A 17005-nucleotide genomic window follows, 5' to 3' on the forward strand; every position below is an offset into this window, starting at 1 on the left:
GAGGGAGATTGCATGACCCCTTTCTTATATCCTTGATTCTAAAGCCAGGGCCACGTGGTCAAAGCTGTCTAATTCTTCTGCTTGCTAGGCCTGGAACATGGTCTCCTCATGCAAATACATTTTCAGCAGCTGTCTGTTTTGATGGTTTCCTTCATTGCCTTAGCTTTGCTGTCCTGGAACTAGCTCTATAGACCAGGATGGCCTCAAACGCAGAGATCTTCCTGTCTCTGCCTCTGCCTCTGGAGTGCTGTGGTTAAACCACCACAGCACATGGTGGGTATGCAGCTCTGGAAAATATTTATGAGGAATCCAATCACTCATGGGTCCCAGAATTCTGCTCCTGCTTATGGTGATTGCTGGTGTCCCCTTACTTCTATCAGACATTTCCAAATCTCAGGGTCACCCAGAATGAGATGAAGACACAATGAGGTGCTAGCTGCTTGGCAGCTCTCATTCTCACTCAAGCAAAACTAGGCCATCGAGGAGAATAACCTTTAAATGCACATACCCTGTTTCTACAGATCCAATCGATTGAATGAGGGAACAGAGTCTGTTGTTCACTCAGCAGTGTAGTCTGCAGAGATTCAGAGGAGAAAAAGCATTCTAGAAGTCCCCATCTGTACTGGCTGGTTTTGTGTGCCAACTTGACACAGGCTGGAGTTATCACAGAGAAGGGAGCTTCAATTGGGGAAGTGTCTCCATGAGACCCAGTTGTGGGACATTTTCTCAGTTAGTGATCAAGGGGGGTAGGGCACCTTGTGGGTGGTGCCATCTCTGGGCTGGAAGTCTTGGGTTCTATAAGAGAGCAGGCTGAGCAAGCCAGGGGAAGCAAGCCAGCAAGGAATATCTCTCCATGGCCTCTGCATCAGCTCCTGCTTCCTGACCTGCTTGAGTTCCAGTCCTGGCTTCCTCTGGTGATCAACAGCAATGTGGAAGTAAGCTGAATAAACCCTCCCCAACTTGCTTCTTCATGATGTTTGTGTAGGAATAAAAACCCTGACTAAAACACCATCATAACACATCAAACCAGAGGTCCCCGGATAGACCTCATTTCTGACTGGCATAAGATCACACAATGAGCAGCTATATGTGGACTGGTTATGGAGACTCAAGTCATTCCTCTTGTCTGAGTCTCCATGAGAGCCCATACCTATGGAAGAAACTCCTGTTTTGTATTCTCATTCTTAAATTTTCATTTCTATAATTTTATGTTCTTTTAAATTTTTATTTAATTTACTTATTTATTCACTTTATAAGTGAATAAATACAGCCCAAAATAAGCCCCCCATCTCCTCCTAGTATCCCTTCATGCAGATCCTCCCCATCCCCCTCCCTTTCTCCCCCAAGAATGGAGATCCCCTCTCTGGGCATCACCTTTTCCAGGCCCCACCCTCCCACTCCCACCCCTACTCCCCATACTTGACACATCAAGTCACTGTAGAACTAAGCACATCCTTTTTCACAGAGGTCAGACAAGGTGGCCCAGCTAGGGGAAATGAGATCCCCAGGCAAGCAACAGATTCAGGGACAGTCCCCACTTCAGTTATTGAGGGACCCCCATGAAGACAAAGCTGCACATCTGCTACATATGTACTAGGGACCTAGGTCCAGCCTGCCTATTATGTGACTTCTGGTTAAGCAGTCATTGCATGCCCTGAGAATTTAGAGGTGGTGATGACCCTCAGCATCTTCTCCGAATAGAGTTTTCATGGGTCTTGTAAACTGGCAACAAGAGTGCATAAGGGAGTGTAGTGATTGGCTGCAAACAGAGCTAGACCAGAGATAAAACAGGCAGTAAGTTATGAACTCATTCCAGAATCTTTCATTCGGCAGGATGGCCACAGAAGTCTCTCTGAGTGAGATAATGCCTGGAATGAGGACCTCAGAATGGAAGAAGCACCTTGGCAAAGGAAAGGACAGATGCCTCTAAGGACACAGGCTGTATGCCCATGTTGGGTTAAAGAGCTTGGCTGGTCTGGATCAGCCCACAAAACATAGACAAGTGGCAAGTGTGGAATCAAGCCTGCAGGGGTGGGGGAAGTGCGTAAAGCAGAGTCTTCCTCCTCCTTCCACGTCACGTGGCATGTTTAAGGAGCCCAGTGACATGGTCTGAATGATCGTTTGGATGAATCAAGAGTAGGGTTTTGGGACCGAACCTCCCAGGGCTCCACACTGCATGAGCATCTATACTGATGTGGGGAAGTAGACAGGAATGAGAGCTAGGACTGCAGAGCACCTCCACATTCTGGAGCAGAGCTGGATGTGGTATGAGGAAAGGAGACTTCAGCAAGAGGGGAAGGATGCTGCTTAATTGGGGATTTGCTGTACCACGTGTCAACAAAGAAGTAGGGAATGTTCTAGAAGAAAAATGTGGCAATGTGGGATGAATGCAGAGCACATGTAAGTGACCCTTGGTTCCTTTGACATCCTGGGGTCCAGATGTGTAGGCAGAGATCAAAAAGGGTAGGAGAGAGTAGTGACACCTTTGGTGGCACTGCTTAAACTTTCTGAGACAAACAGCTACTGAGCTGACAGCTACTGAGCTGAGAATTGTCAGCTAGCCCAGGCGGGACTCTACTGCATCACAGTTACCTGGGCCTTTGACAACGTTGTTCATCTTCCTAATCATCAAGGCTTTCGGCATTTAACTGGTAAATAGCTAAATCCAATTAATTCTCTAGGCTTCTGGGAAACCCGATTTCCTTGTCCTCTGCACTCTGCATAATTTTATTTGCAGTGCTCTTTAGAATTTCTGAGGATAATATATAAAGACACTAAATGAAATGAAAAAATAAACAAAGAAAACTAATTATTAAAGGTTTTCATAGCAATCTGTCCCAGTCTTAGAACTGACCCCAGGACTTAGTGGGTTGGAGGAAGACAATCAGGAGGGCCAGCCCACAGTAGTTGAAGGCATGGAAGGAAGATATGAAGGGCCAGCCATAGCTCACCTGCACGTTCCATACTTCAAGGCATGGAAGTCTTCAGAGAACATATGGCCAATCCGGTGGGTGGGTCCGCCCCTCCCAAGCTGCAGGAAGCTATCCCAGGCTTAGTTTAGAAATTTGCATACTGATCCACCTCATGACATTGGAGAGAGAATGAGTGGCCTGTGATTTTATATTAAAAAAAGTTTTTTTGAGGAAATTGCTAATATAATTTTTACCTAAACTGTTCATCTCAGGTTCCACAGTTGTTCCTGACCCCAGGTCCTCATATGAACACTCAGGTAGCCCCCAAGACTTAAGAAGTTGACAAACCATTGTATGGTCTGTTTGTTCTTCACTACACAACCCTTCCTCCCTGAGTAGCCAGAGTAACACCCAGAGCTGCTCACTAGCAGCAATCTTCACAGTGGCTCTGGTGACTATGGCATACCTCCACAGACTCTCATGCCCAGGAGAAAGTGGAAAAAATCTAAGGATCTCAGAGATCCTGGGTTCTGCTGGGAGGTGAAACTGGGATCTGAGAAAAATTTGCTTCAGTCTTCACGGTAGGAGCGGGAGAGTCAGATGCCATGATATGCTACACACTCGAGATGGTTTTGTTCTTGCTGTACTGGTTTCTGTTTTGGTGAAGATGCTTCTGGAAGGTCAGGATGCCCAGAAGTTCAGAATCTAGGACATAGAAATGGAGATGGTAATGAGTTTGTTCCCAGCTCTCCTTGAGATCTTTCAGCCCGTTCCCTTGTATGAAGCTCAGCAGTGATACCTTTCTCATGGATGGACCATTGTCATGGAAGTCCTCACACAGCTCAGAGCTTCATATATCTTTATCTATTCCTTTTCTATTTAAAATATGCTTTCCTTTATAAAGGGGTCTTTGTGATACCAAGGACTTAATGATCATGTCAAAATTGGACAGAAGGACTTTTAATTTCAGATGATGACTAAACATAAATATGAAATGATTAAATTCACCAGAATTGTTCTTATGCAGGTATCTTAGGACAAACTCTGAATTAGTGCTACTTGGTTATCTCTACATCTACCAATGTTCAGTTTTTACTTAATGGTTGAAATACAACTCAAGGTTTTCTTATGTTCTAACCTTGTAAACATATCACAATGCATTTCCCCTCAACTTATTTCTAGATTGTTTTTTTGTTTGGACAGCGAAGGGTAGGAACAGAAAGTGACCTTTCTCAATGCTATCCAGGCAACCACAGATTTAATAAAGGCAAAATTCACAACAGAATCAAGCAGAGATACAGATTTCATTTTGGTTTCTGATGAAATATGGACTTCAGCATCCCTAAGGCCTGATGGCCATGGTCATAGCTCGTGATTCAAAGAGAAAATAATGCCTTGACCTTGTTGCCGGATGGTCAGCAAGCTGAGGAAAGTCAGCCTTTGGCCCTGCTGAGCCACATGAAGTTCCATGCATCATCCTCAGTCATGGGGGGAGAGACTTCCAGAAAGACAGAACAATTCATTAAAGACCAGGCTGCTGCCAGTGCCTTATGTAGTGCTAATCCAAATAAATTAAAATTGGAAATGACATTTCTGATCATCCTGAAGCACAGTGTAGATGTTTTGCTTACTGCTATTTAGCGCTATATTAACAGTTAAGTATTGTTGCTGACACCATGAGAGTCACTCACTTGAAAAGAGGCAAATTAGCTTTGTGAGATTCATACAGAGCCAAAGCAAATTGAGTTTTTGTCCACAGGCAACATTATTCCTTATTCTAAAATGATGAAATTCTTTTTAATATCTTCATTAACTTTGATCACAAATATCACTAAACATTTGTGTTATTATGCTGCCTAGGGTTGCTACTCCTTGTGCTTAGTTTTACATAGGTTATGGGTGCCCACATTTGAGGGAAAACTACCATAAATATCATAAATATATGATTCTTATCTTGTGTGTAGTTTATACTGTGCATTTTCACTAAATTAATCTTTACCATGATACACATGAATGGAAACACAGGACTGAAGCAACTTGTGAGAGTTGAGTGTTTCTATAGATACCCCTGTTTTATGATTGCAGATCCAATGAAGCTACAGGTCTCCTAGCTGAACTTGGGATCAAAATATATGGGAGAAATTAGATCACTGTAATGGATTTCTTCTGTACCCCATCAAAGAAGACCCCACTTGTCTGCTCTTGATGTGTTCTGGTGGCATACTCCAGTGTCCACATTATGGATGCATCATAAGGAAGCTCAGCACATGCTATTCTTTCAGAGCAAGGGCTCCCCCTTCTCTTCCTGGCTATAGACATTCTCTCAATAATCGATCCGCAGAGTCTAGGAAACCCATAGTTCCCCAGTTACTCACGATTTCCTAGGGACATATCAGGGACCATGTGGTGACAGGTTCATGTTCCTTGGTTCTTCTGATTCTTTCTGGCAGCTGCCTCACCTTGTTCAGGAGGCCTTTATCTAGAGGGGAAGAAAAGTTGCCATGAGATAGTAGGTTCAATGACACAAATAATCCACCATGGATGCATCCTCTCCTTCCTACTTTTCTCTGTCATGTTTCTTTCTCATAGGAACCTTCCTTTCTCGTGACACCTCTCAGATAGATAGATGGATGGATGGATAGATAGATAGATAGATAGATAGATAGATAGATAGATAGATAGAGATAGAGAGATAGATAGAGAGATATATGTGTGTATGTGTGCACGTGCATGCAGACATGTGTGCGTGTGTGTGTGTGTGTGTGTGTGTGTGTGTCTGTGTGTGTATGTGTATGTGTGTGTGTGTGTGTGTCACTGAGAACTCTGTGGTATGTGCAATCCTCCTTTCTCCCATATATCATATATGGAGCAGTACCTGGAAGGATATACCAGTCTATGGGGAACATGACCTCATCATCACATCAACAGGCATACGCTTGTTGTATACATGTTTCAAACTTACACCTGGGATCTAGTATACCTTATTGTGTGCACACTTATCCAAGGAGATAAGAGAGCATGACAGATGGATATAGGATATGATGCCACATACTCCTGAATAGTTTTACATGACATTTACCTCCTCCTAGGTGTGGACATCTGTGTTCTAGAATGAATCTGCATGGTGGTCTACAACGTAGGTATAATCCTATGCTGTGGAGGGAGGTGAAGTGACAGAGGATAGTTATTAACCACTACAGGAAAGAAACAGGGATAGAACATTAGCAATTTCGCTCCAGCTACTTAGTTGCTCAGTTTAAGGTGAGTTGTTAAGTTTAATTTAATGGCTTCATCAGGAAACATTGGGAACCCAACATTGGGTCTTCATTATAGAAACGGAGCTTGCAACAGTCCCCAGATTCAGCCTTATATTGCCTCATTGTTCCAATGAAAACTTTGGTCAAGGACAGCTTGTTCTCCTGATCTGATCAACCAAGAGTCAGACGAGCCCCACCCAGATCATCTGTTTACTCACAGATGTATCATAAAAACTTAGCAGTATGAATGCACTCCCTAATATCTAGGAACCACACTGAATTGGCCCAACTTTCAGAACACAAGCCAACTACAGTTTGATTCTGGGTCAGTATGGAAGATGACATTGAACAATTAACTTCTGGGCACTGTCCTCTGTAAAGATGAGTCTTTACAACATGATCAAGGTTTTAAAGATGAACTAACAATTTCTTACTGCTGCTGAATAGAGATATTTACTTTTAAGAGTTCCTGTTTTCTTTTTATTTTCAGATTCCTTGTGATTTCAGTTGAATAATTCTGCCTTTCCCGAAGCATTTATATTTTGTTCACTGGTCTACAGCCCTTGAATAACCAGCTGATGTATCCTTGGGGGTCTGGTGATCTTGTTCTTCAGATTATTAATAGTGGTGTTGAGGTCAATTCTCAAAAAACATCTTCGCAGGGAGCCTTTTGATCCCCAATATTTCAGAGTCCTTCTTTCCAATTTTTGTTCTGGGGAATAGTACACACACACACACATACACACACACACACACACACACACACACGCACACACACACACACACACACCTCCAGTCTCTCCTTCTGGTACATTTTCTCCCTGCCAGTTCATATCACTTTAACAATGATGAATTTTCTTCATTTAAAAAAGTGGGTGGATAAAGAAATATTTACAAAAGCCACAGCTGAGTGTTTGTCTCATCTGTAGCCTGTTACTGAACTGTCCACAGGAACTGCATCCTCAGTAGGGAAGCTTTACTGCCATCCCTCAGGAGCACAGCCCAATAGGGAGAGAGGCTCCCAGCTGAGGCTTCTCACCTTGTCCAGCACTCTGTTGTGTGTCTGCTTCACGCTCACCTCTCTTGTTGCACCACACATTGTGGCATGGTGTCAACTTCTGACCACTCCTCACTTGGATTCCTTTTCTCTGTAAGACTCAACAGCCTGCTTTGTTAAACCTCCTAGCAACACACACACACACACACACACACACACACACCAAATAAACAAATAAAACCCCTCCCCAAAAATGTGCTGTTGTGTTTTTCTACTTCTTTTCTAAATTTTACATATTTTTATTATTTTTTTGGTAGGCAAGATAATTCATTTTGCCATACCATCTTCATTTCTACACATCACTGCCCTGTGCCCTGTCTGCCCTCACTGCTCTTCCCCTTTTTTCCTCACATCCACTCAGCCTATTGCTAAGACTGATAACTCTGAGGTTGAGCCTATTTTTTTTTCTTTTTTGCCATCTGAAATAGTACTTTCAATTCTTTTAACTAATTTGTGTGTGTGTGTGTGTGTGTGTGTGTGCATGTTATTGTGGAGCATGCAACCATTTTGTAGAGTTTTACCTAACTGCATCTTCTATTTGATTGTAGTGGTTTGCTAGTCACAGAATCTCATTATTTGCAGTAAAGATTGCTTTACCCCTATCCTCCCTAGTCTTGTTCTTGGATTTGCTTTTGTCTTTTTCCAACATAATAGTAAGACTTAACCAGTGTTAGCAGGATTTTTTTTTCTCCAGTGTTCAGGAAAGGTAAGTCTCTGCATGTCATGTGATAACACTTCATTTTGTATTCTAAAATGTGTTAAGACTCCAAAGAGGTTTCATCTGTGTGGATCATGCCATTATTAGTTGCTGTGTAAGAAATAAAAACTGAGATTTAAAATGTATATTTAATTAATTAAAATCTAAAAGCATAAAGAAACTCATTAAACATTAAAATAAGTACCATACATCTAGAAATATAACTATTCATGGTGTCTCCACAGCTGTAGTGTGCTGGCTAGTCACACTTGGAGGGGGAGCTTCTGTCTTAGAAGTCATCACCCCAGGATGAGGGCCAATGTTATCCCTGTGGTGAAGGTGAGATCATGTCAGGGTACACATGAATGGATTTTTCTACTATGGACAACATATTTCCTCTCTGGTTCATGACAAGACCAGCAGATCAACTTGATCTATCTTTCAGGACCCCTTCCCTGATAGCTTCCTACCACAGTGGGAACTGTGGGTAAGGTGTTGAGGGTCTTGTACAGTTGTCAGGAGGAGGTGACAGATAATAGAAATGAGAAAAGTCTTCAGTAAATTCTGGAGGCTGGAAAGGGACTTGCTCTGTTCATGGGTAGAGGGTCATCAAGAGGTTGGGGCTGTGCTATGATCATTGTGAGTGTCACCACATCTGCTTAGCCACCAGTCTCTCTGGGCCTTGGGGAGGAATGAGAGCATCTAGAGTCTTCTCAGAAGAAATTATGGGCCTAACCTTCAAGTACTAAACAGAACAATTGCTATTCTGTGTCCAGTGTGCTCTGAGAAGTCCATGTCTTTCTTTCTGTGCTGACCACAGATGCGATGTGACAAAGTTCACATCATGAAAAAATCCTACAGATCCACTCTGCAAGTCTGAATGAAAGTGTCTACCATCTCTGTTCCTGGAACAGACTGAAGCTATGGCCCACACCACTACAGATACCACTGTGAGCAGAAATGAGGCCTAAGCTGCCCAGTGATTGAACCCTCTTCACCACTGTGCACCACTGAGCAGGACTCTGTGCCCAAGTCTGAGGAGATCTTTTCATAGCACCGTGTCTGCAGCCAGATCTGAGATGAAGTTCTCAACATGTCTGGTTTCCATGGATTTAAATACCCAGAGAGGATATGGCCATACCCTTCTCTGCGTCTATCATAGAAATCCGCAGTGAGAAAATAAGGAACAAGAGACACAACCCATTGCCCAGTTTCTTTCAAATGACTGGAGCTCTGACACAGGCACATCTATCAACACATTCTTTAGCCTAATAAAGTGACCATTTTCTGTTTCTACAAGATGTTTGCCCAACGATCGCAGTAGCTAGTGGGACTGGGAAGAATGAAAGCATCCCCCAGTGCAGAACAGCTTGGGGTTGCTCCTTCACATCTGGCAGCCATCAATGTTGATATCTGTATTAACACATTGGTTCAAATTAACATTCCTGCCAGTGAACCAGAGCAGTTATTTTTAACTAGAGCAGATGTTTTGAGATAAGAAAGATTTTTAGGAGGGAAGGGAGTTTGCAAACTTGTTGCATAGATATAGAGCCCAACAGACTGGGTCAGACAGGTCGACTCCCCAGGCAGCTCTTTTGGAGTAGGTCAATCCCTGCATCTTTGTATATCTGACCTCAGATGGGAAGATAGGCCTAATCCTGAGATGGCCTGTCTGCTATTCTGTAGATTCCACAGTCTGTATCTAGCGATGGTCCCTAGCCTGTCGATAGCTTACTTTAACTGTTGATTTCTTACCATTTACACTGACAAATGGGTCAGGAAAACAACAACATTCAAAGATCCTAAAAGATAATGCTGTTAAATGTTAATATGGATAAGCTAGTGGCAACAGGAGGTTGGAGATGTCTGTGCAAGATATGAGTATGAGGACGATACACAGCTGAGCAACTCCCATAAATATTGTGCTATTTGACCTTGAAGCAGAAGTTACCAAGTCTCTCCAAGTCATGCAGTACCAATGTCAGCCTACACGTACTATGGCTATAGAGAGTTTTGCCAAACGTGACAACCAAACCACATCTTTCCTGGTAAGATTCAATGAACATAGAAAGGAACTGCCTCAGAGCATTCTAAGAAGCAAAATGGAATGGCTTCAAAATACTCAAGAAGGAAATCAACAACGAAACCACCCAAAGGGATGGGTGGGTTTTTCCTTGTCTTAGTAGCCTTTCAAGGAATTTTTTTCAAGAAGTCCACCTTTTGCCAAATTAAAAGAAAACAAAATAATTAATCCTTTAAAAAACCTCTACACATTCCCAAAGTAGACACGCATGCAAGGCAGAGAAGACAACAAGTATCCCTGTGCTCCTGGTGCCTCTTTGTAAAGATTCCCCCTCTCGTGTGCACATAGCACTCACGTTCCTCAATTGTACATCAGCTATCAGAAGCCAAGTAGAGTAACAGCAGGGCAGGGCAGCGTTGGAAAGAGGTAGATTAGGAAATGTGTGGATGTAGCTCCTTTGACTTAAGAACTTTCTACCTTCCTCACAACACGGACCACTCTCCCTCAACATTTATGCACAATGACCAGAGGAGTAGCCATCAGTTGCACTGCAGATCATCCCATCTGCTCTGTCCTTCTCCCAGGAATTGTTGAACCCTCAAAGGCTATTGAAATTTCCTCCTTTGAACAGAATGAACAATATAAAGAACAATGTTCCATGAAACCTAAAAGGCCACAGTTACAAATCCCATACACCATTTGAGAGCAAGTATCCACTTCTACATATTATTTAAATTTAATGCCTTCCATTGAGAAGTGACTCTTTTAAACCTTTCAACAAATGCAAAGTTTCTGATCATTTTCATGAAGGCAGAACAGCATTCTTGACAAAACACAGACAGAGCAGATCATGATTATTTCCAGAACCATAAACTTTAGATATTTGGCATAGAGAGAAGACTATTGCTTTAACAAAAAAAAAAAAAAAAAAAAAAAGAAGGGAGGAGGAATGAATGAGCATGAATCCCATGTCCTTTCTTTTGTAGGGATTGTACACTCACTATGATGTCTCACCAACAGGCCTATGGGCTGTGGGGTGACTTAGTTCTACACACACTTCTTGGGGATTTGTGTGTGAAAGAGACACCTTACATTCCTATCCTGTGGCATATAAATGATGACACCATGACGTGAAAGTTTCTGGCCTAGGGCTAGCATTCCCTAAGTACTTTTGTATTTGGTCTGTGTCTCCTTAGCCTAGGGTCTCCTGTTTCCTGGATTTTCCTGCTTTCATGCCTTAGCTCTTGGCAGATCTGGCATAATCTCCTCTCCTAGGTTATCTGGCAATTGCCATTGCTGCAGGTGTGATTCTCCATTTCCATCTTCCTTCATGTTCTTATTCTTCTGTGAAGTGCATGGCTTCTACTTATCTCTATCCTCTACAGTGTCCTGGTTTTTAAGAAATGAAACTGGAGAAATGGCCTTTGAATAATAAATTCAAAGAAAAGGGGCTTTGCATACAGGTAATTTGGTTAAGTGTTTGCCTAGAATGCAGGAAGCCGTGTGAGTTTTATAGAAACCTCAGCATTGTATGGGTCATGATGGTGCACACTAAAATCTCAGTACTTGGAATATGGAGTCTTGCTCAACTACATAGTCAGTTAGACCTACAGAAAACAGGGAGTGGCAGCAATCACAGAGGGAAAGAAGTCAGACAAGCAAAAAAGAAAGAAGATATAAAATACATAATGAAAATTCTGACAGCCTTCACAAATAACCTCAGAGCTCACAAAGGCTGGGTGAGAGCTCAGGCTATGCAACTCATCCTCCCAACGTTCATCTTTGTGTTTTCTAGCTGAAAATGTCAGTTTATGCCACTAAATATTCTAGAGAACAACAAGCAAAGTCAATAGCCATAAATTCTTAGTTCCTTCAAGCTGAAAACTCTGGCATACTTCAGAAATATAACATACCATTCTTAAGTTAAAACTCAAATACGAATATGTTGGAAATTAATGTTGCTCTCGACCCTCCTAAGGAGAAGTGGCTCCCATTTTTCCTTTAGATGAAATAGGAGAAATTTCTGCTATCATAGCAAAGACTCATATTTGTGTGAATGTAAAAACAAAAATCCAAAATAAATGTACAATGTGTTGCTGTCAAGAGTACCAAACCTCATCTTTCTACTAGACCAAGGTCAGTGCTCAGCCCATCACAGCTGCTAGAGAACCATCAACCAACACAGAAAAAGGAGAATTAAACAGGGGTCCCAACCATCAGCCAATCATAGGCATTAAGGTACCTCAAGCAATCTACTTGAATTTTCTTCCCAGAATATATGGGTCTTTCTTAAATGAGTGACTCAAAACGAGAGATAAACCACACAGAGGGCACTTGAGAGTCTGCAGTGCCTCGTGGTCAACATTCCACACAGTTAAGAATGCTGCCGCCACACAATCTAGCTAGCACCTGAAAGGCATGATGTGGTAAGAAAATGGTGTGCTAAAATGTTAAGAGGAAAGTAACGTGTCAGGAAGACATTTCCAAACCCACTGCAGAGGGTAGAGGATTAATGGAGCTAGGAGCATTATAGGCTCAAGGTCCTGTGGTGACTTTAGTCCTAGACCAGAAAGATGCCCTTCCTTGAACAGAACAATGTGAGCTACAACTTATCTGTGCTAGAAGTTTCCAAGAGGCAAAATAAGATTGCCACAGAGTCCAGGGAAGCCTTATAACAGATCAAGGGATCCTCCTCCGCAAGGAACAACTACCTCTACTCAAAGTATTGTCTTAGCTTAGACAACAAAAGATGACAAAAGTAGTGTTTAGTCATGGGTTTCTCTAGTGACCCACTTAGACACCAGGAAAGAACTCACATAATTAGGCCACCACTCTTCCGTCTAGTCTGTGATTAGAAGACTAGTAGTCAGAACGCTTGCTAGGAATTCAGGCAGCTACAAGTCACTGAGGCTGAACCCTGTAAGAGGAGTAACCCTTTGGCCACCTACTGTATTTGATCTGCCTGAGAACCTCAGAAGGGATTCCACAGAACCCATGCAAACATTTGCTATGAATTATCTTTTTTTTTGAATTACCATCCTTGGCAGCACTTGGAGAGGCTCAGGAAGCTTCAGCAGGTGGGACATGGGGTTGGCATCAAGATGTAGACAAGTAAGAAAAAGCTATAGCAGTTACTGCAGTATCAGTGTGCAGTATCAGGGCAGAACTGAAACAGAACAGTAAGAAACATGCACCATGGAGGCAAGCTATCTATCAAACATGTCAAAAAAAGATGCTTTTGGATGGTAGGAACAGAAACTTGTAGTGTGGTGCTGCCAACTGACTTAACCTGTGGCTACCAGTAGTGAGCAGTTAATGTCTTTCTGATATATATATATATATATATATATATATATATATATATATATATATATATATATATATATATAATTTGCCAGACTTGACAAGTTCACTTTAATTCACCAAATTAATTCAGCATCATGAAATTACAAAGATGGACTGGACCAGGAGATTGTGGTCACTTGTACAGTGTATGACAGACTGTTCTTTCTTGATACTGTAGGAAGGCTGGGTGGTCTACAGGACCAAGAGAGCTATTTCTTCGGGCCACTTTTCTGCCCCTCTCAACACCTTACCAGCTAAGGATACAGGGAACAACAAAAATTTTCAACATGGTTTCCAGCATATTTTTGCTTTACCAGCTGGGTTTGTGTGAATAATGTGGCCAGCTGCATGTGAACAATGTATGCAAACAATGTATAAATGAACAAGGCAGTGTGGGGACAGAGTGGGAAGCTTCATTCAGTGGCTCTGCATCAGCAGATGTGGCAATGAAGAGGAGGACAGAAATACCTCATTGTTGGTAGCACGTGCCTGCTGGTCCCTACAATGAGGATCATAGCCAGACTGGGTAAAATGCACCAGGGATGTTTGCCTAAACCTTGGCAAGCAATGGAAGAGCACTGTGTCTGGGCGGTAGAGGAGAAGCTACTGTGGCATTCGTTCGTTTCCTTTCTGCTCAAAGTAGATGTTAGAAGCCCAGCCCAGAGCCAGAGTGAGGAATAATCCAGTAGCCACTCAGAGAACTGCTTTACATCTCTCAGCTTATACTATTTTCGTCACTGTGTCTGTCTGTCTGTCTATCTTTCTGTCTGTCCATATGTCTGTATGTCTGTATTTGTATTTACACAGATATAAAACATTCCACACTCACACAACAACCTATAACTAAAGAGTGGTTCTTTTAAAAGTAGTGAAACAACATTTTACCGATTGATCTTGCTACATTTGGAATCACTGAAATTCAGAAATCCCTATTTTCCTAGTTTAAAATGGAAACTAGCACTTACTGACTTAAGTATTCAGTCAATTGTGGGTTTTTTTTTTTTTTTTTTTTTTGAGACAGGCTCTCCTGTAGCCCTGGATAGCCTCAAACTTGCTATATATCAAAGGTTGACATCTAACTTACAATTGTTCTACCTCTGCCTCTCCTTTGTAAGAGCTACATTACAGGCAGGCATTGCCATTCCTGTAGTCATATGGTCCTGGGATTAAAACCCAGGGCTTCATTTATCAGAGGCAAGGGCTCTACCAAATCATCTACATTACACCATACTCAGAAAGGCTGGTACTATGTATGGGTAAAAGAGTCTCTTAAGCCCCTGGTGTTTCAGAAACACTTTCTTAAAAAGTTATTATGCCTGGGGTCCTGTCTCCACCCCCAGGGACTTCACTTTCTGCTCTGGCCTCTTCCCTTCCTCTTTCCAGTGATTTTCTGTTTCTATTGAATCTAAGAGTATCTTATTATGGAAACCAATACACAGTTGACTAAAGAAAGAATAGTGTGCCTGCCTTGCTAGAATTGTCCATTATAAAATCAAACTGGCTCTGGGTGTTCTGTTTGTATTTTTGTTTTGTTTTGTTTTGTGTATTTTTTCCCATTACTATTGCTGTAGAACAGTAGATTGAATCCAGCTACTCACAAATGCTAGGCAAGCACTACAAACCGAGCCGTATTCTCAGACCTCTTTTTACTTTGAATTTTGCAACTCGGTCTTGATGCCCTTAGGATGATTTCACAAGAAATTGAAAGAACATGTTCATTTTTCCCCATTGATTTAAGGAATAAAAAGACAGGAAAAGTAAGGTCTTGGTACTCAGCCAGATTTTATTGAAAATGAAAGTATACACATGCGCACACACACACACACACACACGGGGGGGGGCGGGGGAGAGGGAAGAGAGAAAGAGAGAGAGAGAGAGAGAGAGAGAGAGAGAGAGAGAGAGAGAGTATGCTAAGAGACAAACTCTGTCAAGTGGGAAGGGGACCCAGAGCTGGAGGATGTTGGGAGAGTTGTTTGAGAATGGGTTTTTTCCCTTTTTCTTATGGTATTGGCTGGCTTGGGCTATGAGAGGGGATTAGACAATATAGACAAAGACAGAGAAAGTGATTGGCTGTTGCCACAGAGGCCTTTCAGTGAGATCTGAATAGTTTCCTCTGGATGGGGAAGGCTAGGTGAAACCCATGGTGGAGGAAACCCACCAAGTCTTTATCATAGAAAAGAAGAAACAGGAAGCTTTCCTTTTTAAATATTTAAGTGAAAAGTATATTAGTCTACTTACAATCTCTTTTTCTGGTCTGTCTGCCTACCGGGGATTGGACTCTAGGTCTTTCAGTCTCACTAATTTTTACATGTTAGTCTATAACCCAGGCAGGGTTTGACCTTGAAAAATGTCTGCCTTAGCCTTCCTGAACCACAAAGTTGGACTATTTCTAGCCTTCTGAACAGAGGAATGTAGTCCTGGTATCCAACTGTTAGATACTACATTGCATGTCAAAAATTCACAGGGTAATGCCATGCCATCTTTACTTCTCTGCTACTGATTTAATCCCAGGCTGTTCTTGTCACAGCCAACACAAGGTTTCAGAACTCCAGGCAGGGCCCTGAAGAAAGGACCCAGGCTTCTGTCTAGAGCATATATGGTACTTTTACAGAGGTTGGTGTCATATCCCTGCTTCAGCACAAATGAGGTAGGACTGGAAAATGGATACCCATAAAACTACATAGCTGATACTTTCTAAGCCCCAGAACCACAAGATCTTCATGTGCAACCACGGCTGGCTCAGCTCCAAGCCACACTACAATAAAATGTCAGGAAAGGCTTCTATCCCATTTGTCTGAGGGCTATGAAAGATTTTGAAGTACAGGTTTTTCTGAGGTCATGTAGTAGAGAAAAACAATGACCTAATTTTACAAAACAAAATGTATTAAAATTTCAAAGAGTTTTTTTTAATCAATGTGCAAGTATGATTCTTTCAGGATATGACAAACTTTCACAGAAAAAGAGACTGTGAATCATTGGGCTGATTCATCTACTGGCTTTAAGAAAAGCTAGAAACGTGTGCTTTAATGCAATATGGATAAGGCTCTGTACTCAATGACCAAATCAACTCAAATTCAATCATAAACTTCAAAAAAAAAAGAGACACCCAAATGTACCCTGTGTTCAATGACTGCACTATTACCATCCAATTGAGACATGAGCAATGCTCACCCCCTGTTGACTCAGAGCTTCACAGCTGAGCCAAGCAGTAATCTAGGTTGGAGGGCAGAGCACTGGGTTATTTCTCAAGTAGGCTGCCTCCTAAAAAAGGCTCAGGAGACAAGGTTCTATGGAGCCACTCTGATCTAGCTATGCATTGAGTCACCCTAGTGGTACTCCTGACCTTCAGGTTTTTGAAGTCTCTGCCAATTTATAAGTCTAAGTTTCTTTGTTTTAGAGCTGTGTGTGTGTGTGTGTGTGTGTGTGTGTGTGTGTGTGTGTGTGTGTGTGTGTGTAGAAAAAAGAGAGTGCATGTATGTGTGGAAAGAAGAGAGAGACGACTGAGAAAGAGCAAGACAGAGAGAGGATTTATCTTCCTGGTATGAAATCCTACTCTTCTATGGCAGATAATGGAGTAGAATACTGTCTTTGCCTTAAGTACCAAGAAGGCTATGAGTAGTCTCCTTGCAAGAGAGCAGTATCACTTCTGTGCCCAGATACCTTCAGAACTTCCCAGCCAGACAACTCCATTTGCACAGCCCACAGTTCATCCTT

The 17005-nt window shown here is 42.1% G+C and overlaps 1 long non-coding RNA gene across 1 annotated transcript; it reads right to left on the reverse strand.

The window, feature by feature from the left end:
* Nucleotides 1-2865: 2865 nt before the first annotated feature.
* On the reverse strand, nucleotides 2866-5393 carry LOC116080809. Its single transcript, XR_004114615.1, has 3 exons — nucleotides 5288-5393; nucleotides 3379-3617; nucleotides 2866-3110 (listed from the first exon to the last, which is right to left on the reverse strand). It is a non-coding gene; the product is annotated as an uncharacterized LOC116080809 (long non-coding RNA).
* Nucleotides 5394-17005: the final 11612 nt, after the last annotated feature.

Source organism: Mastomys coucha, unplaced genomic scaffold (genome assembly GCF_008632895.1).
Source record: "Mastomys coucha isolate ucsf_1 unplaced genomic scaffold, UCSF_Mcou_1 pScaffold6, whole genome shotgun sequence".
In the NCBI taxonomy this organism is placed as follows: domain Eukaryota; kingdom Metazoa; phylum Chordata; class Mammalia; order Rodentia; family Muridae; genus Mastomys; species Mastomys coucha.